The 26690-nt window shown below is 41.6% G+C and overlaps 1 protein-coding gene across 1 annotated transcript in view; it reads left to right on the top strand.

Annotated features, from left to right (window-relative positions):
* LOC306914807 (kelch-like protein 24) overlaps positions 1 to 26690 on the top strand; it is a gene marked incomplete at its 5' end in the record, with an annotated part of 245141 nt that overhangs the window by 116728 nt on the left and 101723 nt on the right. The window lies entirely within an intron of this gene.

Raw genomic sequence — 26690 nt, 5'->3', positions numbered from 1 at the left:
TATGCATAATGTAATAACATAGGCCTACTTTTACTGTAGTGGTTTATCAGCAGTTTCTTTCTGTTCACAGCCTGAGGACAAGCTTGCCTTCATTGTGCAGACTATAGAGGAGATGGCTGAGCTATTTGAGGAGGACCTGGACTCTGCGTCTTGGGACGACAGCAGGGTGGAGGACTTTGTTAATGTCTTAGTCCAGCAGGGCGAGGGCCTACGCTCCTGTGTAAGCATTGTTTGACCTGTTTTATACTTTCAATAATGCTTGAAAATAGCCGATCTACATTGTCTTTGAATACATTCTAGGTGCTTGTTTGTGAAATCCCGCAGAGATGTAAAATAGGATATTATACCACAATTGTTACGACGTAGGTCGCAGTTTACTATGAAGACCTGCATCTCCCGTCAGTCAGTCCATCAGTCACGCCTCGTGACACGCTCCATATATGGCCAATACAGAATTCATTCAATATGTTGATCTAACCTCATCAAACCCTTAGATCTCCATATATGGAGCTGACCTGTTCTGACATTCCATATAATTATTGATCTGACCTCATCAAACCCTGTACACTCAAGACACGCTCACATATATGGCCAGTACAGAAGTCGCAGTTTACTAGTGACCTTGCTATTTAGGGCGAGGTCGCTTCTCGCCCTCAGGGCGTCTTAATTAAGGGTGTATGTATGTGTGTGTGTGTGTGTATATATATATATATATATATATATATATATATATATATATATATAGCCTGACTTACTGCCAAAGACTACATCATGCCAATAACTCAGTCCTTAAGTGTATTATTATTTGAATGAACTGAATAACTAATTACACGTTGGTTGGATTAATGCGATAACCAATTATGGTATTATTCTGTTGTAGATGGTGAATCGGATGAAAAAGAGCAGGAAGGTGCACTTGTACTTCAAGAGGCTGTCACACCATGTCCTGGAGCAGATGGTGAGAATAATCTAAGAATAACCTCCATTTGGGCTCTTTATTTTATTTATTTTATTTTTTTGGCTTTCGCCTTTATTTTATATATTTTATGGAGGGACAGACAGTAGGCTGACAGGAAAGGGGGAGAGAGATGGGGGGGAAGACATGCAGTAAAGGCCGTCGGGATCGGGAGTCGAACCCGCGGCACACTGCCAGACTGGATTACCAGCCAAGGTGCCTGGACCACTGAGCCATGGCCCAGGCCATTTGGGCTCTTTATTGAGGGTTCACATAGGCCTTGCAAAAGAAAGAATAAGTCTGCACCGTTTTGAAAGCTCCTCCAAAAACGTTATTTACCAAGGTGGGTAAAATAGACTAAAACACAACGTTTCGGCCTCTGTGGCCTTCGTCACGTATACTCAGTACTCCTGACGAGTGCAGTTTGTTCTTTTTGTTCGAGCACCCGTTGAATTAGCCTGGGATGTGCGTGCACCTCCTGACCACTTTCACATAGGCCATAGCATTTTGTTTATTAAACCACGTTCAACCTGGCAGTCTCTATTTTAGGTATATTATTCTAGGTGAGCATTTTCAAAAGATTTAAAAAAAAAATGCCGGGAGTAGCAGATCTGCAAGCTGACCATGCTTTGCAATGCAATGCGCTGTGAGCTTGTAGATCAGTTATTTTTGCTGTAGTGCAATCAGGGCCGGATTAACACCTCTGAGGGCCCCTGGGCACTGAAGCTCGAAGGGCCCCCCTTCACGCGCGCGCAACATTTTTGCTGTTTCGGAGCCGTTTTGGGGCAGTTTTATGCCGTTATATTGGCCTATTTCCGGTCGCCTACCCCCCCAGAGTGACAGCCAATCTAGCGCGTTGTTGCTGCTTTACACACAATTGCACTTTTCAGCTGCCCTTCTCACCAACAATAAAACACTAATCTTTTTAGACACCATTTATTTAATTCGGATTAGCAGGGAAATTTTCTGTGGAGTGCCCAGGGGCCCTGGTGCCCAAGGGCCCCTGGGCACGTGCCCAAAGTGCCCATATGGTAGATCCGGCCCTGAGTGCAATAACCCCCGTGGTCTTTGAGGTGGTTGCAAGGGACTCCCCAGCTAAATGAGTTCATATACTGTAGTATCAAAATTAGAGGCCGATTCTAAAAGCGCCTTCTAAATCCCAGTGTTGTAGTAACTAAGTACAATTTTCAGTACTTTTACTTCAACTCTACTAGGCCTACATTTCAGAGGCAAATATTATACTTTTACTCCACTACAATATTATTGAAACATTTTAACTCTTGTATAAGGGGTTCCTGACTCAAAATGTTTGGGGTCCAAAGCCAAATACATATTAATTTGGGTGTCTTTTACATGAAAAGGTTTGTGAATGGCTGCTCAACACTATTTCCTGTCTGCAGGGTCACAGCGCTGAGGCCTGGGAGTTGATCAGGAAGGAGATCAGAAGTCACCTTCTGAGACTTGACCTTCTGGCTTCTGCCACATTCATCGCAAACTGAAAACCTTTCTCTTTCTCTCCATTTGATGTATTATCCAATTTAATTATTTTTACATTTATTTATTTATATATTTATTGGTCCATTTATAATTTATTTGTTGAATAATGCTAGATATTTGTAAAATAATTTATTTTTGTATTTGTTATCTTATGCATATGTTGATGACACGAAATACTGTGTAAAAATGTATTTATATATGCTATTCATTGTAACCTGTTACAGCAATTAAAACAAGATGAAAGGCATTGATTGATACTATTCCTTTTATATAAAATAATTTATTGTTTTCCCATAATGCAAGGCTGCGTTCACACGGGTAGATGCAAGGATACAAAGATTCACAGCTTATTTTTCGCTTTGTATCTTAAGTTTGAAGGCGGTTCAACTTATTTGTAGCTTTGTATCTTTTGCAGCAGCTACAAACTTCGGATTTGCTTTGTAGCTTCATGTCGCTAACCTGACTCCGCCAGATGGGGCAGCAGAGAGTACACTGGGTTCCCCTGTACTCTCTGCTGCCCCATCTGGCGGATCATGTCGCTGGCTTCCATTGAAAATGAAATGCCTCTCAATCCCCTGTTGAGTAACAGAATTACAGAGTGGCTGAATTAAGGGCAACTATGTGTCATAGTCATAGCAGAATTGGATGGCATAGTTATATTATTGAATAACAATATTACACAATGTTATTCACAGTATGATCAAGAGGTCAGAGGTCAAAATAGGTTTTATTGCAGTTAAAAGCAAAAGAGGTTAAATCAAATGCAGGTCCACGGAGCAAAGCAACTGTACACACAAAGCAACATGACTTTTGTATAGCCATGTCATCTGATGTTTTGCTGAGGACAGCAATGATGGCAATGTCTGTGTTCTTCATGATGAGTCAGATTCATAATCGAGGACATACTGCTGTGTCTAGACAGACATTTAGACACCAATGTTATCAAGTCAGGAAAATAATGTCAGTGTATTGCATTCATATATGAATTGCATAGTTCTGACATGCCAGAATAAATTAATGCAAAGATATGTATTTTTCACACTACTATGTTAATCAAACTGCAACTGTGTCAACTCCACTTCATAGCATCGTTTTCAGGCTTCAACTGACAAATTCTGTACGCCTGTGATCTTGTCCCTTTGCTCCACTATCGAGTGAAGTGCAGGTGCAGCCAGGTGGTCTGTGTATCAGTGTTTCCACACCTAAGCGCAAAACGGTCGACAGCCGCGCAAGTCTTAAGCTGTGCGCATCTTATTTTCCGAGTTTTTAGACAGCTGGTGGATGGAAATTAAGCTCCACCTCCGCGGACGACTTGCGCGGAGGAGAGCGTTTCCGGGAATCTGGCCGTCGCGCAAGTCGTCCGCGGAGGTGGAGCTTCTTTTCCATCCACCAGCTGTCTAAAAACTCGGAAAATAAGCTGCGCACAGCTTAAGACGTGCGCGGCTATTTTATAAGTGTGGCAGCACCTTATGGCCCTCTAGAACACTGCTTCCCAAACAGTGGGTAGGGACCCATCTGTGGGTCGCAGACACCTTTTTATGGGTCCCTTATTTTTTGTTTCCTAAATATTGTTTTTAATTATTATTTCAAAACATTTTCAAGAAACATTCCCAAAAAAGAAAAAGAAAAAAATCATGAATTAAAAACAAATTGCAATTCCCTTTCCAGTAATTTCTTAAAGAAATCAAAGAAAAATCTAAGAAATTCCATATTAGTACACAAATGTTTAAGAATAGTGAAAATAGCTGATCTGATCTGATCTGATCTGCTATTTTCACTAGTTTGGGTCCCGCGAACGTCTAATCTCTCTTTTGGGTCAAGGCACAGGCTAAAAAGTTTGGGAACACCTGCTCTAGAGAAGTGATCAGTCCCTTTCCCATGAGGCCTCAGCTCCCTCGGGCTCAGTGTACACAGAGATGTCCTGGTAAATATCTCCTCCACATGTCCCTATCGCCAGGCCCTGCTCCCAGAAAGAGACAGGAAGAACACATTTGAACCCATTCTCGGTCTGTGGTCACAAGGAGGCCCTTCCCGTTGTCTTAAGCAGCCGTTACCCAATAATGACTTCAACATATACAACATTAAATAAATTCTGGTTACATTTTCTGTTTCTCCATACTCCTATTACTCCATAGACAATTGTATTGTTTAGTGAAATAATCACCTACACATCATTCAAATGCAACAGGAAGCAACAGCAACACTAGACAAACAAACTATGCTATGATGTGCTCACTGGAGTGAGGGATGTGTGTGTGTGTGTGTGTGTGTGTGTGTGTGTGTGTGTGTGTGTGTGTGTGTGTGTGTGTGTGTGTGTGTGTGTGTGTGTGTGTGTGTGTGTGTGTGTGTGTGTGTATACACAGCTGTGAGAATAAACCATGTTTCCTGTTTGTAAGACAACTTAGCGTAAGTGTCAAATTACATTTCATGATCTATAGAAGAATTACATTTTTATAATAGCAAAATCTGCCAACTCTTACAAACCTCATAGATGTGATCGATTTCAGGCTCCTCATAAATGGCTTCCTGTTTTTTCAGCTGTACGAAAAAAAACACATTGGACAACATAAATAAAGTATGTACAGTACTGTAGTTACACGTTTAAATTGAACCACCCAGGCCAAAGCCAGTAGATGTATATGTATGTATATACGTACATAGAAGTCATTTTGATAAATGGACAACTCTTTTTGAATTTGTCCTGCTCTCTACTCACCAACAGATGGTTGTGGATCAGTGCAGCAGCAATACACATAGCCAACATCAGACCTTGAATGAAGATAAGACCGTCTTTCATCTTACTCCTGTAGACGGCATTGTCAATGTTAATGGGTCCTATGAGTATGCCAGAGAGAGAGAGAGAGAGAGAGAGAGAGAGAGAGAGAGAGAGAGTTGTATATGTGACTTAATGGTAAATAAATGGTAAATGGTGCATTTATATAGCGCCTTTATCCAAGGCGCTTTACATAGATGTGTGCATTACATTCACCCATTCACACACACATTCATACACCGATTGCGGCAGAGGCCATGCAAGGTACCAACCAGCACATCGGGAGCAATTTGGGGTTCAGTGTCTTGCCCAAGGACACTTCGACATGTAGACAGGAGGAGCCGGGATTCGAACCGCCGACCCATGGATCATTGGATGACCTGCTCTACCTCTTGAGCCACAGTCTCCCCGACACATATTTATAATTCAATATGGGTATATTCTCCTTCTACAGCACTGCCAGTCTGCCACCCAAGTGTGGAATCTGGAATGCCCTGACCCCTTCCCTAAAAAAATGCAGATCGCTGGCATCCTTTAAAAAAATCCACCTTTCAGCAGGAAAAATATCCCTTTGATCACTGCCCCCCATCGCCTCTTTACACCCCTTCTTTTTTCTTCCACACTCACTACATTTTGTGATGTTGAATTTTGTTATTTTTCATGTCATGTTTATTAATTGATACATAGTTCTGTCTAATAAAGTATTCAATCAATCTACTCACTGAAAACTTGTAGCTCAGTTCCTGGTCCCCATGTGTTGTTCATTTTACAGAAATACACGCTGCTGTCCTCTATGTCCACATTTTGCAGGATGATGGAGGCGGCCCTGTTGGGTGTCTTTCCCAATATACTGACCCTCTGTCCGGTCAACACTTGCCTTCTCTCTGCGGGTGCCATGTTGTAACGAGAGGCTTTGTACCACTGGACTGGCAGGCTGTGCTCCGTGCACAAGCAATGGATGACCACGGTCCGGCTGGTTTTGATCCCATAGAAGCGCGGCCTCTGGCTGACCTGCAGATCTGGGTTCAGGGCCACTGCTGGGACAGTACGAGTCTGAGGTAACGGATGTTATGTTTCCCAAACACTCACTCGGACACATTTTTACAGGTCCATTTATATTTGGTTTCCTACATTTAGTTTTTTAATTGTTATTACCTTTTCAAAAATCATTCCCCAAAAAGCAACATTTTCATTAAAAACAAATTAAATTCGTTTTTTTCAGTAATTTCCTGAATAAATCAAATTAAAATCTAAGAAATTCCATAAATTAGGAGACTAATTAAGTAGTAATGAAAATGACTGCTTGTGAAGCGGCTCGTTGTGCTTGTAGATCTGCTATTTTCACTAGTTTGGTTCTTAGGGAGGAATTTCTCTCTCCATCAACTATTGTGTAATAAATGTAATAAAGCAGAGTTGCCTGAAATAACACTTTTACTAAAAGTAAAAAAACATATATTTATAGTCACAGTCCAATTTGACTTTGATATTGACAGAAAGAATGATGAATGGATAATCCCAGTTAGGGGAGAATGCTACGATGTGTACAGTATCATTCATAATGTGTAATTTCTTAAGAAATTATAATGACAAGTGGAAGTTTCTGGCTGCTCTGCTGCAATGGTTTTAATCAAGTAATATATCAATAAACAGAGTTTCAAACACCATAAAACACAATGTAATACAAACATACATGCAGGCATACAAATATATATACAGTATATATTTAATTATATATACATTTAATTTACAATAGAAATCATTTACTGAATTAGAATTACGCTAGTCATTCATAGTACATCTTATTTTGCACTAATTTTTGTGCAAAAAGAGACTTCCTCATTTAGTAACAGATGGCCGGGAAGTGCTGGTGTTGTGACTGAACTAACATGCAAAACAGTTGCATTTAGTTAACTATGTGGTCAAAAGACATTTCTAAAAACTAAACAAAGTAGGCTAAGCATGCAGGAGCACTATGATAATTGCATATTATTGAAAATATTAATAATTAAATATATATTTATTAATTTATATACCAATATAATGTACACACATGAAGTGACTGCATGTGCTCCGTTCAAAAAGGAATGGAGAGATAGTGAAATAAAACGTACCTGAGAAGCTGGCCAAGGCGAGTATGTATCCACAGCATCCAACCTGAAACCAGTACATGATGAAAATAATAAAACAGAGGCTGTAGTCAGATAAAAGCTATGAACAAGTAGAAGTCCTCTGGACTGGAGAGAAGTGATGCCTTCAGTGGTGGGTGGTCTAAGCTGCTTGGTTCTCCTTTACATCAGGCAAATAGGGGAAATATGCCCCACCTAAACCAACCTGCTGAGAAAACATCAAACTTGGACTTCACATGGAGAGTAATAGATTCAAGTGAGTTAAACCAAATAGGCTATGGAACCTACATCTATCTATACATGCATCACGTCTCTGTACAGTACGTCTGTCTGTACGTATGTACTGTACTGCTGTAACACGTAACTCTAGAGAACCGTTCGCCCCACAGACTTCAAATTCGACACACGCGTTCCACACCCCCACATGGAGTGCAGTGCCCGGTCTGACCCACGGTTGTCCAGAACCGCCCTGCTCAGGGTCCATATATGGAGCTGGCCTGTTCTGACATCACAACACTGCATATTTGGGAATGCTTGACACAGAACTCCATATATACTAGGAATAAAGGGACAACAACCCAGCCTCTCTCAAACATGTAAGAGGAACTATACTTACTATAGTCTATGGGTACCCAATGTAGCCACCAAATCAGAGTGGGCACCAGACCTCAGAAGAGTGGGCACTAGGGGAAATCCAGGCACCAAAGCCGGAATACTTTGAAGTCTGGTATGCGTATTATTGGAATACAACTACATTCAGATATTTTTTTTCCCTCATCCAACACATTTTCAGACACATTTTTAGTACATTAGTTTGAGGTTAAAGGACAACTTTGGTTCATGTTTTAGGTTTAAGCAAATTGAAACAGAAACTCTTTCAGCTTTTTTGTGTCATAAATATGTTAGTAATAAAGAAGATATTCAAGTAGTTGGCCACATCAAGCTTGTCAGTGTTGAGAGTGTCGTTCGATTTGATGTTTATGGTTAAAAACCATACGTGCCCTCCCCTTCAAGCAGAGCACACTGACTGTCTCTGTATCTTTTCACACTGGAGTATGTTCTAATTTCACTCATACCAGCTTACTCCCCAACTTCGGAGGAGCAGCCACTTCAAGGAAAAAGGGGAAAAGAATAGAAAAAACAATGTTTTATACTGTGTATATACGACTGAAAAGTGAGTTGCAGACAGTTAAACTTGACATTTCCGTCGAAGACTATGCCTATTGGTTGTTTATTTATGTATTTATTTAACGGGGACAATGCACATTAATCAACGTCATTTTTAAATCCATGTAAATGGGCCAGAGTTAGCTATGAGCTAATTTACATCTCTAGTCCCTGAGCAGGCTCTTATAAGTGGTAAAAAGGTATCCATACAATACAAAAACAAGTAAACATAGTACAGGGCACAGAACAATTAGTGAAAAGTGACACCAGTGACAAAGGAAGCTAGTAATAATAAAAGTTACTCATGATTACAGATTTGGTTTGCTTTAAGCCACCTCTTAAGGTTTAATTTGAAGGTAAAATAGTTGGAGGTCTTACTTCAGTAGGGAGATAAAAAACTTTAATAACTTTTCCTCAATTATTTTTTTCAATCATATTTTTTAATGATTTTTACATTTTATGACAAAGGAAAAAAAAAGAAAAACACAAACAGCTCAGCTCAGACACAAAGGACACAGTTATACACATATACCCATTACCTACATCAAACCAAAAAAATAATACAAAAATACACAAATATGGACACATTCAAAATTAATGGAAATAAAATAAGATATGCATATATAGACAGCAGGAAATGTGCCTGATGGGTGGTGATCCACCTGAACTGACATAAGGTAGACATGCTCGTTTTCCTCGCGTGTAACAAGGATGTGATCCAGGTCTGAGATGGACGTCTATTCTTTTGCTAAAGCCACTGAAAGCAGGTCAGCCACCCACCCACCCACGGCCACCCGCCCAAAGAAGTCCAGAAGTTGTCCAGGTCCAGCGACATAAACTTGATGTGCCGCAATACGAGCCGCACTATGCCCCGCGCCCTGTTGATGAGCGGGGCGGCGAGGTCCTGCTGTAGGACAGCAAACAGCTTGGGTGTGGCCTGGGACAACACCTCCACCATATGGGTTCTGGTCAGGTCACTGTGGTCCAGGTCCTGCTGTAGGACGGCAGACAGCTGGGACAACACCTCCACCATATGGGTGGTATTTGAATTAAGTGAAATCACTGAATATACCTTTAAAACAACAGCTTGACAACCGATGTGAGCCTTGGGCCACTCTGTAAAGGTACTTGAAATGGTTTATACTAGGCTCAGGCTGTGTTGGTGTGTACGGGACTCTTAAGGGGGAGGAGTCTTGTAGCTGCAGTACGGCCAATCCCTGATTGTCCTAGTGGTTTGGGGGGGGATAGCTGGGGAAGAAAGAAAACAAAGTAAAGTTAAAAAGCTCCCGCTGGACTCCAGCATTTGATAAGACTTAGCCTCTCACTACTAACAATGTAAACGTTAATGTAGTTACAATGACCACACACACACACACAGCGTCATTTTGTCATGCTTGTTGTTTTATGTTGTTTCATTTTTCTGCAGGAGAGATCTTGGAAAGCGCAGCAGCTGGGCGCTTCTTAGGACGGAGACCTCCCTGCCTCAAATATGCAAAAGAACTGTATATAATATAATATAATATAATATAATATAATATAATATAATATAATATAATATAATATAATATAATATAATATAATATAATATAATATAATATTTCTTCTTTACCACTTGCACCATAATATAATATAATATTTCTTCTTTACCACTTGCACCACAGCAAACCTATTCTGGGGAACATTCACCAAAAGTAGCTGATCTACAAGCTCACAAGCTGTCATGATGCTGTGCAGCCTATAATATAGGCCAAAATATACCAAAATATATTATATTTTGGTTCTTTGATTTTATATAGTGCTTAAATTAGTCCTTTAATGCAGACTGATTAAAACAAGGCAACATAAACCCATAATAATTGAATAAGTGTGGAAAACATCATTGGTTTGTGATCAGATTGACTGCTTAATGAACAGTGAAGACATCAGGATTAGGTTAAACCTGGCTGTTAGCCTGGTCCGGAGCAGGTTAAGTCCACAGCATTAGGTTAAACCTGGCTGTTAGCCTGGTCCGGAGCAGGTTAAGTCCACAGCATTAGGTTAAACCTGGCTGTTAGCCTGGTCCGGAGCAGGTTAAGTCCACAGCATTAGGTTAAACCTGGCTGTTAGCCTGGTCCGGAGCAGGTTAAGTCCACAGCATTAGGTTAAACCTGGCTGTTAGCCTGGTCCGGAGCAGGTTAAGTCCACAGCATTAGGTTAAACCTGGCTGTTAGCCTGGACAAAATCTGAGATACAATTGATGACATTTAGAGGAGGAGAAAGGCACGATGAGCTGAGAACACACGAAGTACAGCAACCGCGAGGAGAGAAGGGAGGACATTATACTGCTATTCAGAGTACGTGGCTTGCTTAATGTAAATTGTTCTGGATTAAGAGCTAGTATAGACAGTCCTACCATACAATACTGAGAACTGTGCCGCATTTTCACGATTTTTCAAAAAAATAGCAGACCTACAAGCTCGTAGCACGCCAGTCGCTGGCGCGCTACGAGCAGAAATGCCCAGTAGGTCTTCTCACTTGTGCTTACATCTAGGTAAAGTTTTCAAACTCTGCCCGAACCCGACCGGTACCGACCGGGCCGAGCCTTGGGCTTATTATAATTAAAAATAGCAATTCTGTTATTTGTGTAATGTGATTGTGTATATTGTCAATGTATGTTGACAATTAAGCATCATGGAGATGCTAATTTTCCTTTCCAGCTCGATTTGGCACCTGCCCACAGAGCCAAAACTACTAGTAACTGGTGTACTGACCATGGTATGGTACTGTGCTTAACTGAGAATCTAGGTTGTATTGTCAAGAGGAAGGTGTGAGACATAAGACTGAACATTACAAATTAATGTATGGCTGTTATCAAAGCAAACCTGGGCTTCCATAACACATCAACAGTGCCACTGGCTGATCACCTCCATGCCACGCCCCATTGATGAAATTATTGGTTCAAAAGTAGCCCAGACCAAGTATTAACTGCATATGTAACAGATATGTAAATATGCAATACTTTCAAATTTAATGTGAAGTTCACCAAAATAGTTTCCTATGTTTTCCAATATCATGTACACCCAAAAGAGTAAACAGTGACACCGTGTGGTCAGGGGAGGCTTATACATGCTGAGGTGTGGCTTGTCTCTTCACTGTTTGCTGGGCTTTGAAGAGACGGGTATGTTTTGATCTCCACTCCTGGTTAACATTGTCATGTTTTGAAAAATGTTTTGTATTAAATCAATAGCCAAAAACAATGCATTCTTTCGTTTGTTTAAACCCTATATATATATATATATTTGGTTAAAATAGCCGACCTACAAGATCAGCTATTTTATCAATTTCTGAAAATGTTTACATTATAGTTGGTCTAAAATAGGGACCCCATGGTTCATATGTATGCATTAAGACGTGTCTGTGCTGTGACATGTGAAATCCCACCCGGGTTGTACTTACCGCCGCCTGCTCCTCCTCTGGGTCCTCCATAAAGGCTCTGGAGTGAGAGTGAGAGAGAGAGACAGAGAGATGATCAATCAATCACAGTTCTAATAGGCCTACTTACTGACTGAATTATCATCTGAATAGCAAAGCTATTGACACCCCCCAACAACGATGATGGTGGCTACTGCTAATTAGATATTAGCATGTGAGAAATGACAAGTGACCGTAGATACCCAAAGGGCAGACAAGCCCCCACCCCAAAGCAGTGGGTGCTCTGCTGATGGCCACATCTGGCCATCAAACAGGTTTGGTTGGTTGCAGTCACATTAGAGTGGAGGGGGGCTAATGGGGTCGTTGTCGCATACAGTATGAAATGCAGCTGCGTATGGTTTCAGAGAACAAGCTACGCCGCTACCAGCGAAAGCTTTTTAGTGTTTTTGTAGATATGACAACTTTTTCTATATTTTTTGTACAAACTGATGTTTTTAGATATGACAACTTTTTACTATATTTTTTTGAAGTTTAAATTTTTTCTATACTTAACTTTTTTCTATATTTTTTTGTACAAACTGATGTTTTTTTAAACTTTTGATGTTTACCTTTTTTCTATATTTTTTGTACAAACTTTTTGTACAGCGATATGTGTATGCCATTTGAAATAATTATGTACAGTAAGTAAGTGAACTCATTTGTTTTATAGCCAATTTATCATGTGATGTCCAGCAGAGAGGTGTTTTGCACTTGGCCTTTAGCCCGTGCTATTCATTATTATGTCTGCATACTTTGTTGCAGTTTGCCGTCTTGTCAAGAGCAAGTCAATTTCAAGTCCCCTGCGGTGGCAGGGAGACGTCCCTGTCGCTGCTCCACCACCCAGAGATGTTCCGGGAATAACCCACTTAGGCCTGACATCGAACTTTTAAAAATGTCAGTGACATTTGACAGTTTTTTGAAAGATGTTTCTGTATCAGTGTGGTGCTCAATGTTTCATGTCAAGAACCCCAAAAATGACATGTCACAGCACCTGACTGTCGTTCCAGGAACCCCTCAGAAGCAAAGATTTGAGTTAAAAACGTTTGCTCTGAAAGAATATATATTCAAAGATTTGTGCCGCATTTTCACGATTTTTCAAAAAATAGCAGACCTACAAGCTCGTAGCGTGCCAACGAGTGGCGCGCTACGAGCAGAAATGCCCAGTAGGTCTTCTCACTTGTGCTTACATCTAGGTAAAGTTCTCAAACTCTGCCCGAACCCGACCTGACGTTTTCGGGCCAGGCCCAAAAAATATGCCAATTAGTCGGGCCGGGCCGAGCCTTGGACTTTCTGTTATTTGTGTAATGTGATTGTGTATATGTAGGTATTTATTATGAAGAGGGCTGCGCTAGGCGATTCACTTGTGACAGGAGGAGGACTGGAGGAGGGGGTCGCATCGCACTGACATTTCAGACTCAGAGGCCTCGTACACACATGTCGGACGAACAGGACTTCCATTGGAAAAGCATTGAGCCCGAGGTGGCCATGAAACACAGACAGAACAGATCTTTACATCTAGGTGGTCCATTGCATTTCTTCTAACCAACATACAGGGGCGACCCGGGCGAGTGCCAATTATTCCCAGCATACAGTCCTTTAAGTAGTGGCAGCGGTGGCCGAACGGATAGCGGAGCGGTCTTGATACCAGAAGGTCGCCAGTTCGACACGTTCAAATTACCACCGCTGAAGTGCCCTTGAACAAGGCATTGAACCACTACGATGAAATGTGTTCTATGAGCAGGGCCTGGCTGGAAACAAGTTCTTGAGCTTAGCCCAGGCCCCAGATACCCTGGGTAAATATAGTAATCATCATCATCAAGTAAGTAAGTAACCCTCAGCTACACACTCCATCCCCCGTCATCATCTCCCTGTTGATGTTGGTCTAAGGAACCTTTGAATAGAATCTATGTGACCCATTAGAGCAGGGGTGTCAAACTGGTGATCCGTGGGCCATGCCAATGCAGCCCTCAAGATGATTTTCAAAAAGGAAACAAAGCTGCTACTCCCCCTCCCCCACATGCCCTGCTGTAGACGGCTTTGTCTCTGCCCAGGTGCGGAATGTTGTCACTGATGGGCTCGTTAACAGTCTATTCAACTAGTTGAGTTGTTGTGGATTACTCTCCTCACACTCTGATACAGCAGGACATGGAGAGGCTAATCATAGTTGTTACAGCTCAGTAGAGTTTAATTTCCCTTACCAAGTGAGGAATATAGTCTACTTACACACGATAGTCAAAGCAAAGAGATGCAAAGTGTCAGATTTCATGATGGCTACATGTCAATTTGCCATTTGGGATATTTTTGACTATTTTCGAGTGGTTTATTGGGTCTTTTTTCCACCTCTCATACCAAACGTCTTGTAGCCTACAACTGTAATACAAATAAAGTCAATGTATGTCAATAAACAGTCTAGAAAACAAAGCCAAGTGACTGTGTAAGTCAACCCACGTGAGCTGCAACTGGCCGCGGCCCTCATCAAGTCACCTTTCGCGCAATGTGGCCCTTGCCCCAAAATGAGTTTGACACCCCTGCATTAGAGGGATAGTTCATTTTCTAAATTGTACGGGTCTGTCATAGATAATACATTTACCTGTCAGGATCCTCAGTGGTGGGAGGGTCGTTGGTGCAGGGAGGGTCATTGGGGTCATAAAACTAAGAGTAAATATATTGACAATTTCGTCAACAAATAAAAAACTAGACTAAAATGTTAGAGGGACTAGTGGAGAAGAGATCCAGTAGCACTAAAAGTCAGTAATTTGATGTTTGGTTGCGCTCGGGTGTTGCGTTCTGAATATAGCAGATCTACAAGCTTGTGAGCTTGTAGATCGGCTATTTTCAGCATGCATGTGTACAATCTGCCATTGCGATGCCATCAAGACCATTCTAAAATCTTATGGTATTATTTAGTCAACTAACTGTGACTAAAACTCAAAGGAATTTTATTCAAAAGACTGACTAAAACTACATCAGAATTTGGTGTCAAAATCAACACTGTTAAATACCTGAATTTTGGCCATCCACAATCATATCACCCGAACCGACTTTGGGCTTTCGGCGAGTGCCTCCAGGCACATTGCCACTATTGTGGGTCTTGCCTGTGTACGTTAAAGAAAAACAAGACGAAAGGAATACACAAGTGCAAATGGGTTATCATCATTCAGAGTAATGAGTCAAACGTGCAGATCCATGTGTTTCATTGCAACACACTCTCACCCCCTACTCGTCCTTTTTTGAAGATCTGTCAGTACCCCTATGCTTCAAATTATGAAGCCTTTGGTTCCTCCAGCCGCTTCATTTTTGGACGCTTCACAGTCTGACGCGTCCATAGCAATGGTGAACACAGTACGCATGCGCGAAACAACTAATCCAATTCGTATTGAAACGTAATGAAATTAAATTACATTAAAATAGGATTTGTCTCACATCCAACTAGAAAATATAAGTTCTGTTAAATGTAGGTCCATTAAGATTTGTATTTGTGGAGAATAGGATAAAAAAGACTTATTTATTATGAGAGCAGTCGTGATGCATTCTGGGTAATGATTTGTACTGGCTGGCTTGATATTAAATATAAAATAATGTTATACAGTAATTTGTGACGCAACCCTCATCTCTTCACTCTGTGTAAAAAATAACATGATTTTACACTTCCAAATGGTGTGCAATGCATGCGCAAAAGTTATATTTTGAGTGGATAAAGTACCAAAACATTATTTTATTTTATTGTTTGATGAATGACGTCAGTCACGTCAGTCACGTGACTATCTGTCAAAACAAAACAGTGTAAATGCGATATTTATAGATGATTTCAGCATCGAAACGCATTTGGATAACACTTTCTGTGTGGCTTGCTGGCTGGCTGGCTGGCTGGGTCTGAGCACGAAAACAGCGTGGTTGTTTATCACCACCTGTGCGCAACCAAACGCAAACACAAACACACATGCACATATTAACTGTATATATGATGATTTCGGGTGTGCCAGTACAGTACAGTACAGTACAACTAAGGTCACTAAGGTCTCACTCTTGGTATTTTCTGAAACTTGGCAGCCCTGTAGAACCAGTTAGAACCCGTTTGTTGTTGGTCAAATGAAAATTATGCATGGATAATGAATGGCTTACTCCCCTCCATTGTTCTGGACTTTCCATTCCAAGTACAGTACTTGAAATTCCAAGGTGTTCCATTCATCCATTACTGAAATGAGTTGTTGTTGTACTACCATTATGTTAAACTTGGGCCACAGCCATATGCACTCATGTTTAATGGAGTTGAAACAACAGATGTTCAGGAGGAGGAGAAACGCACATTGGCCCTGCCTTCATGCCACTCTCCGCCCTCTACGTCAATTTACCTGTCCCCATTTATACCTGCCCAGTACCACCAAGAATCCTCCATGTTTTCGCCCGCCTCGCTGCGTCGCACACTAGCCGCCTTCCCACAGGCTTCTCGCAACCCACCCCCACCCCTTCACCTCCACAGCAGCTTCTCTCCCCGCTCCCCCCAAAGGAGCTTTTCGGCACTAGAACCACTACATTCACCTTGCCAAAAGTGGATCAAACGATTAAAAACAAAACTCTCTCTCCTCTCCTTCTCAGGTTCCTGCTGGGGGATATCGTCCATGCGCACCGTAAGACGAACGCCTTACGACGAACGCCACACGACTAGTGCCATACGACCTCCTCCCCAAAGACTCCAGGGTCGGCGACCCCCCCCCCCCGGAACCTACACATCTGCATTCATTCATCCTTCCTCCATCCCTCCATTTCCTCACTGTCAATAAATCCCTTAAACCTCCCAATGGTGTGTTTATTCCGACTAGTGAACATAATGTTATCCAGTAACATTCGTTTTTGCATGTCATGGTATGGAGTTGCTTATTTCATTGTTTAAAAAACGTTAGAGTTAAAGATTTAGCTGGGGACCTGGAGCCTGTGAAATCTTTCACAGACTTACAGTGCCACCAACAGGTGGATTTTTGAAAATGACTCAAATCATGAAGGCAGCCAATTTACGTGGAATCTTTCACAGACTTTCATACTAGTCTACTACTACTAGCCATATGCACTCATGTTTATGTTGCATGTCATGGTAGGCCTACCTGCAATTTTGTTGTTCTACTATTCTGCTATGTCTGCCTAAAAGTACAGTACTTGAAACCTGAATGCTTCATTGACAGACCTTAAAAGTACAATAAAGGTGAAACACAGAGGCCCATAGAAAAAATAATGTGGGGAGAATAGGCTACACACATGACTTCATGAAATATGAATATTTGTATTTCACTTCAATATATAAATGATGATATATGACTTGACTCACACATTACTATTTACACTGCAATACATACGCATCAATACAAGCACCATGTTATACTATACTCTACTATAATTAATTTAATGAACATTATTAGTTTCATTAATTTGCTGTACATATTATAATGCCTTCATATTTCGTCTTCCATGTGAGAAAATGTTCCCACCTTAGGGGGCGGTTTGGGACATATTTCGGCAGGTAGTCATGTAGGTAGGAAGGTGCGAGACCATTGAGACCATTGAGACCATGCGAGACCATTGAGTATGCAACAGGGGGCAAATACCCCCCACTCCCCCCACCAACAACTCACACCTTGGTAAAGGGGTTACCTGATTGGTAAGAGAGGACCCTAAGTACCCTGACTAGACCCCATATATACTGGGTTCAGTGTACTCTTCAGAGCAGATCATCTGAATCTAGAGAAAGCAGCAGGACTCAACGGACACAACATGCCTACATTAATGACCAGGAGACAACCGCAGAGCAAAGGACTAAAACTCAAAGTAGGAAGTCTGAAAAAGCACCGCTTTGAACCATACCAGTGCTCTTCAAGGACATCATGTACAGGTAAGGATCAATGACCAAATGAGGAAAAAAGACTTGTATTAGTATGGTCTGAGTCACCTATAGTAAATATATACCATAGATGTCTCTATAGCATATTCTGTCAAAATGCTAATAGATATTTATGGCATTTTATTAGATTCAAAGTGAGGATACTTGAGCTAATTAATCACTAACTGTGGATTCAAAATGTCTCTTTCATAATCTCTGTAGTCCCTGAATCAGCAGTGATAATAGATATAATGATTTAGATATAATGATAAGGAATTATGCAGCTATAGTTAAACAAAAAGTGGAGATATATGTCAGATATATCCAAGATGCCAATGGAATGGCATGGTACTTATTGGTTATTTTGTATCATAATCCAATTGACTCTAAATTCTCTGTCTCTCTCCTCTCTCTTTAGGTGGTTCCATGGACAAAGATGTCCCGTCGCCAGCGGTCGACATTGACATCATGACCACCAACTCCACCGTGTACTTTGACTACACCGCCGAGCAGGGCCTGTTCAAGTTTATCGTCCCTTCCCCGGCGGCTTACGTCGACATCCTGACCACGTCCGCCCCCCAACACCACGCCATCGTGTCCTGCTCAGATGTCCCTAATTCCCCAACTCCCCAATTCCCCCACCCTAGAGCAACCACGCCACTGACCAAAGTGACCACCAGCTCCTCCTCCCAAGACTCTGATGGTCCAGGGTTGGATTCAGAGAGTTGCATAGCCGAGCAGGACATGCTGGATTGGGGCCAGTACATCGTCATGAGCTTCATGGAGGAAGGGAGCTACGGGATGGTGGCCAAAGCCATCAACACGCGTACATGTGACATGGTGGCCATCAAGATAATAAAGAAACGCAAGAATTACGACCAAGTGGCAGAACACGAGGTAAGGCATTGCTTTGGGGACTTTTCAAAAAAATGTGTGTGCATCATTTGTTATATGACGCCGTGTCTAAATCTGTCTTCTTGTATTCCCAGATGGCCATGTTGCAAAAGCTGAGAGTCCTGGACCCTGACACGTGTGGAATAGTGAGATTTCACGACAGCTTTGTCCACAACGGATTGAGATGCCTGGTGTTTGAGTCTCTGGATGTCGATATCCTGGAATTCTTGAACCGAAGAGATTCTCGTCTGTCCATGACGGAGATGAGACCCATCGTCCAGCAGGTATGAGTTTTAAATGAGAAGTGATGACAACAATATTGAGTTAAATTTCACAACTCCTTTGCTGCAGTGCACATATTAATCATGCTATTTATTCTTGTCTTGCAGCTTGCCGTTACACTCCAGGCCCTGAAGGGAATCGGTCTGATCCATGCAGACATCAAATTGGAGAACATCATGCTGGTGAACCAAGGAGAAGAACCCCTCAGATTCAAACTCATTGACTTTGGTCTGGCCGTTCCTGTCTCTGAGACCAAGCGACGGGCCATCGAGCCCATTCTGGAGTACAGGTGAGTTCTACTCTTGGACAATGGCTTAAATTAATGTGTTTTACTGTTTGACTGCATTTGACAAGATAGTTATTGCATTGCTATAAAACTTTATTTTCTTTTACAACCCACAGAGCACCAGAAGTATTCCTGGGCCTCCCACTCACAGAGGCCCTTGACATGTGGTCACTGGGCTGTGTCATGGCTAACGTGATGCTGAACGAGGAATTAATCAGCGGCGACACCGAATACGATGTGGTGAGTAATCTATTGATGAAACATTTAAAACAGAATGCTTTCAGACTCTACTCTGAACAAACACTGTAGTTACACGTTCTTCTTATGAGCTGGGAGTTTACTTAAGACTGAATTGTTGAATATCCTCTGTTTTTTTTTCTTTCTGCAGCTTCAATCCATCTTCTCGATGCTTGGTATGCCAGCACAATCTCTCTTGGATGCCGGACTAAAAACCTGCAACTATTTCATCCCAGAGAACAATATGTGGAGATTTAAGGTATCCCCCCCCCACAAACACACACACACTTGGTGTAATAACTTCCTCTCTTATATTCAAGTATCCTTGCTCATATTAATTCAAATCACTGAAACTAACTTTTGTTTTGTTTTGTTTTGATATAGAAACCAGAGGAGTATTACGTAGGGGGAGAGAAGAGGAGAGGAGAGAGAAGAGAAGAGGATGAAGACGAGGATGAGGATGATGAGAGCTCACTGGAAGAGGATGAAGACGAGGATGAGGATGATGAGAGCTCACTGGAAGAGGTGTTCGACTTCGACGATGCCGACAAAACGTCTTGTGACGTCTTCATGGACCTGTTGAAACGGATGCTTCACCTGGATCCAGAGGAGAGGATAACACCTGAGCTGGTGTTATCCCATCCCTTCATCACCACCAAGCCAAGTCCCACTTAGTCTCTCTCTCTCGAGACAGACGGTTGAATTCAACGGAAAAGAGGACGCTGTTTTTATTTTATTTTTTTCATGATGGGTTCTCAGATTGAGTCCCACCAAACCACCTCGTAGCAAGTTCACAAATAGTGTGGGATCTTGAGGTGGTGTTTTTTTTTTTGTGTGTGAAATAATATTGGAAATGCTTCTTTTGCAAGAACGCACACCAGACTCAATGCATAGATTACACTCCCCTGCTGTTGCACTGCATGGTACTGTCACTTATGTCTGTTAAGAGACTGAATCTGTGTCTGCTGCTGGAAATGTTTGACTACTTGCAAAAGAAGCATTTCCAATTTTATTTATTATTCCCATGCACATTATGTATCTTAGACATTTTATATTAGACATTGTGTTACGTTCACATCATAACATTGTATTACATTTATTTCAGCAGGTGCCACTAAAGTCCTTGTTGCTTCTTACTTACATACTTTTTTTTGCTGCTAGTATTGAAGTAGCGTTGTGTATATATATTTTTGTTCAACTTTTTTTCTTCTAGTATTGAAGAAGCGTTTTTCTTCTAGTATTGAAGAAGCGTTGTATATATTTTTGTTCAACTTTTTTTCTTCTAGTATTGAAGAAGCGTTTTTCTTCTAGTATTGAAGAAGCGTATATATTTTTTTTGTTCAACAATTTTTTAAAGTGGCATCTGTATATATTATTTCTCTCAAATAAATGGTTACATTCCTACAGTTGATCTGTTGTTGTTGTTCTTGTGGTAGTAACGAGTCTACGACCCATCACACTCAAACAAAAGAGGCTCAAAGTACATGTACAAATATAGTACAGGTAAAAATCTCTCTCTCTCTCTGTTTAAAAGTAGGCTACTATTGTGAATCAGTGGACCATGACAGCTTAAACACAACTCTTCTTTACTTTCAAAACTCAGAGTCAATAATAAGGCAAAGCAACATCATCACACATCATGTTGTATGTCAAGACTGAAGTAGTCGATGAAATGAAATGAAATGATTACTATATTTACCCAGGGTATCTGGGCTAAGCTCAAGAACTTGTTTCCAGCCAGGCCCTGCTCATAGAACACATTTCATCGTAGTGGTTCAATGCCTTGTTCAAGGGCACTTCAGCGGTGGTAATTTTAACGTGTCGGACAGCTGATTCTAACTGGCGACCTTCCGGTATCAAGACCGCTCCGCTATCCGTTCGGCCACCGATCCCAGATAATCCCCCCCAATCATCACAAACAACACAGGAATATGCAAGAGCGCAGCACAATCAAACAGCTGTCAGTGAGACATAACAGCTACATGTAAAACTCTCTCTCTCTCTTTGTTGGGGCGACTTCTCCGGACTTTTGGGGGAGTTGGAAAAGGGGCGAGCCGTCTCGTATTCCACCTGCTTAAGCACCCAGATTAGCTTTTCAATGCCTGATCTTCATGTGTACAAGGGGACAGGCAACGCGGTCCACCACCCCCCGCCCCGGACAGACAGGAAAACAGACGTGTTAAGGTGTCAGACTTGGATGGTTAGAACAGCGCGATTACATACAAAGTCAATGCAAGCGAGAATTGCGCGAACGGGCGCGACCTGATGCGGCACAAACGGTACGAACCGAGGCGAATATATATTCAGATCCAATTCCTCATGGGGGCCGAGATCCCTGGTCCAATTCCTCATGGGGGCCCTGGCCCCCCGGCCCCCACAGACTCTACGTCGTTGCTGTAGCGTACCTGCAAACAGTTCAACCTGCAAAGTGAATTCAGACTGAGTAGCCACCCTAATCTAGTAAGAGAGTGGCGACACTAGTGTTGACTCCCATTGTAACAATGGAATGCGGAAGTGCTCATTATATCTCAATGGGATAGTTCCAGCCATAGGAGCAATGTTTGGAACTATAGCCCATAGGCACCCGCTTTGCGGCGAGATCAAAGCGTGTCGCTACTCTCCTACTCTACACTCTGAGTGAATTGACCCCACACTTTGTTTTTCAATCAAGACTGATCATCTGCACTCTGCACCACACACACGTCACGCACGCACGCACACTCCTGTGATAGTAGCCTAGAAATTAGATGGCTAGTGGTGAAACTTTTTATATTTAATTACATTATAATAAATAAAATAAAAGTTATGTTTTTTTTAGCGATACCATGATATAAACATAGCCCATACCATATCTATTTTCATTTTGCTTGGGTAAAAATAATTAATAATGCTAAAAAATAAATGTTTTGGACATTCATCATTCAGCAATGATGTGAGGCTTCATACATTTTTTCAATAGTGCATAATGAGACGATTTACATATTTGAATACATTGTCTATTTTAAAACCAGTATGGACACAATGGATGTTTAATAGCAGACATTGTATTGAACTGTACTTTACTGTGCTTGTCTTTGGAAACTAAGTATTCATTGAATACTAATAGTTCAATCCAAAACCATGGACTGTTTTGATAGAATCCATCATATTCAGACACATGTAGTGTCTGCTGATGGACACTAGATGGGGTCCAAACAGCAGCTGATGTACACAGTGTTCCATCACTACAGTTCACACAACTTCACAACTTTTGAGGGGCGCCAGCCCCGCCCCCTCCTATAGGCCTACACATGTTTAATGTTTGTCTTTAGTTCAATGTTTGATTTGTAAACGAATGAAGTTTACAATGAAGTCCGGGGAAATGTACGTCATGTGTCATTTCACGTCGTATTGTCTCTTTATTGTTAATGGTGTTTAAGGTTTGCGTTATACACATATGGAACACATGATTGAACCATGGCAAATATTAACCAATTCATCATGTAGAAGACAAAAATAAAATGCCGTTTTCTGCCGGTTGTATAGTTCAGGAGCTATGTTGATTTCATTTTCATATCCGAAAAAAAAACATATATGGGACAATAATTAGCTCTGGGAACATCAAAATCATCAACTAGACAAAAGGATTATAAAAAGTTATAGGTTAGAAAAATATATCTTTCGGGTGCATGGGACCCCAAGAATCTCCTCCTCTCCATGGAATTTGGCATCATCATGTCTAACTGCATTGCTCCACAGTTACATTGATCTTCCCTGGTAATATCTTCAGAGGGACAGTATCATCATCCGTGAAAATGAATGGAAAGAGTACGTGTATCAGTGACGATATTAAAACGGTTGGAAACCACTGATCTAGTCTATAGAGCGTCGCAGTCCCGCCCCCTACCATGGACCAGGAAATGAATCCCAATGCATTTTTCCCATAGACATTTGCAAAAGTATTTATTTAAAGACGGTTACGCCGCGGACAAAGCCAACTCGAGTCGTGACAACTCATGACAACACAAACAATATTTTGGACCAAACAAATAATTACAAAGAAGAAAAACAACAAAAAAAGTGTTGTAACCTGCCGTTTTTTTCTTCTTTCTAATTTTTTTTTCGGCCCCAAAAATTGTGTTTGTTGTCATGATTTGTCACGACTCGAGTTGGCTTTGTCCGCGGCGTAAACGTCTTTAAATAAATACTTTCTGAAATGTCTATGAGGAAAATGAACGGAGAATCATTTCCTGGTCCATGGTAAGGGGCGGGACTGCGACGCTCTATTAAACATACAAATATTGACAAACAATATCTGGTTTTACTTTGTTATAGTTGGTTTACTAAACGGACTAACTAGTTCTCTTTTCCTTGTTATTTCTGGTTGAGGCTTCACAGTTGAAGACCTTTACAGTGAAATGGCTTTTATTTCTCATTTTATTTTGAAGTTTCAGTCCACAACGGTGTTTCAACCAATCAGAAGTTTCCATCCACTCAGGCTATGGAACGCTGGAACTTCACAACATTATGACATCATTGTTATGACATCATCATTCTTACCATATATGGCCAGCAGCATCTTGCGTCTGGCTCCAAACGTGGCCACACCCACTTCCTTCAGGTCTTCGTCAGACAGAGTGAGAAACGTCTGGAAGTCAATCTGACACGCACGCACGCACACACCACACACACACACCCAGTCATTATGACATCAGCACATTATGACACACACGTACATCAACACATGTAGCCTACACAATAGAGCGTTGCAGTCCCACCCCCTTTCAGAAAGACGCGAGGCACCAGGAGATAATTCCCCATTCATTTTCTCCATAGTTTCAAAAAGTATTTATTTAAAGACCTTTAAAAGCCTCGGACAGATGACAACTCATGACAATAAACACATTTGTTTTTGGACGAATAAATAATTAGAAAGAAGTAAAACAACAACAAAGTGTCGTACCCTGCCCTTTTTTCATCTTTCTAATTATCTGTTCGGCCGAAAAAATGTGTTTATTGTCATGAGTTGTCATCTGCCGAGTTGGCTTTGTCCGAGACTTTAAAGGTCTTTAAATAAATACTTTTTGAAAAGTCGGGGGAAAATGAATGGGGAATTATTTCCTGGTGCCTTCGCAGGGGGTGGGACTGCGACAGTCTATGTAATACACAGTGTGTGTGTGTGTGCGTGCGTGCGTGCGTGCGTGTAAGCGTACCTCTTGTTGTGTGAACACATCAGTGTATTTGGCCACGCCCAGCTGCTTAAGCAGCTCAGCCAATCGGTCGCAGTCCTGCTGTGGTGACGGGCTTCGCTGGCTGCAGGTCGACGCCCTCCTGGATGAGGACACGCCCCCACTCTCCACTGGAGGTCAAAGGTCAAGTGTGAACTGGCCAAGAGACAAGGCAAATAATGTTACACAGCTCTGCCAGTACCAACAAAATAAATACAGGACAACATTTAGGACAGACAAATAACATTCGTAAGTACAGTACCCACTACCTATAAGCTCAAGGCAAAAACAGGAAGATCTAATAAAATGACCAATAAATACTGAAATAAAGTAACAATGTTTGCTACTAAACTAATATATGACTAGACATGTCCGATGCCTCGAAGCAGGAGCATATAGTGCCAGTATTTAGAAGCTCACAGAAAGTGTTGTGTCGCCCCCTACTAGAAGAAGATGTAAACATAGGGAAGGAGTTGTGATCTGGTGATGAAGAGGAGGGTGAAGATGGTGAGACGAAGATGTGGAGCCGCGTCTGTCTCGCCAGTTCTCTGAGTTACTCTTCGGACACGCCCACTACAAGAGAGAGACAGACAGGCAGAGAGACAGACAGAAACATCAGTTACTCCTCTGCCACGCCCACTGAGAGACAGACAGGCGGAGAGACAGACAGGCATGGGCAGACAGACAGACAGACAGACAGCTGAGTTACAGTTAATAGATTTTCATATTTAAGTTCATTTTAAAAGAAAATACTAATAACAATTTTAATATTTTAATATAATAAAAACAATAAAGCTTTTGATACTGGCATCCTATTTATATGTCGTTAAAATAGTATACTTAATATAATAATATAATAAAGCTTTTCTCTATAAATACTAAAGGTAATATACATTGAATGAAACATAGCATTGAATGTTTAAATACTAAAGGTACAATACAGTTTAATGAAACATAGCATTGAATGTTTAAATATAAAATGTATTGAATCTTACCTGCACCTGTCCCTGGGTGGCGCCGTTGGTCAGGTAGGGCTTGTATGAACTGCGTCGGCCAGTCAGCCGCAGTTCGTCTGCGGGCATGGAGCTGCGTCGGCCAATCAGACGCAGTTCCTCGGCGGGCATGGACTTGGAGAAACCCAGACCGCTCCAGGTGTCTGTCGGAGTTCTGACCTCCGAGAGCACTGGCTTCCTCTGCATCGCTACACACACACGCACGCGCACGCACACACACACACACACACACACACACACACACACACACACACACACACACGCACACGCACACGCACACGCACACACACACTTTTTGAAATGGGGGTCCGTAGACTAATGCATCTCAAACTGAGGGTCCTTGAAATTAAACGAGTTTAGAATCTCTGCTAGAGCCGTAAAAAGTATTAGTTTGCATTGCACAGTGCGCTCAGTGCGCTATTTCCGAACGCGCCCTATATCTCAATGGGGTATTCCTAAATAAATAATTTGAAACACAGTGAGGTCAAGGGTCAACAACTCACCTCGGGTCGCTGACAGCTTCTTCTGCTCATAGTCCTAAAAAAACACAAACAGGAAATTATGTCATAGTCCTAAATAACACAAACAGGAAATTATGTCATATTCCTAACTAACACAAACAGGAAGTTGTCATAATTGTGTGCTGTGTCACTGCGGTACTCTCTTTTTTTGCAGAGCGTGGGAGTCCTAAAACACTAAGCCTAAACCTAACCCTAACCCTGTAAAACAAACGCCCCTTCAGCGAGCATCGACTCCCACTCTCAGGTAGTGTCACTGCTGTCTGTGAATTCCTATGGACTGACAGCAGTGACGCCACTACGTTTAGTAATATAATATGGGCAGCAGGGACGAAATGTTCTTATAATCGTCGTGGGGGCACGCCTGTTCTTATAATCGTCGTGTGTGTGTGTGTGTGTGTGTGTGTGTGTGTGTG

Source organism: Electrona antarctica (assembly GCF_951216825.1).
Source record: "Electrona antarctica genome assembly, chromosome: 22".
NCBI lineage: Eukaryota > Metazoa > Chordata > Actinopteri > Myctophiformes > Myctophidae > Electrona > Electrona antarctica.
Note: the sequence above shows the minus strand (reverse complement) of the source record. Positions and strands in the feature narration are given on the sequence as shown.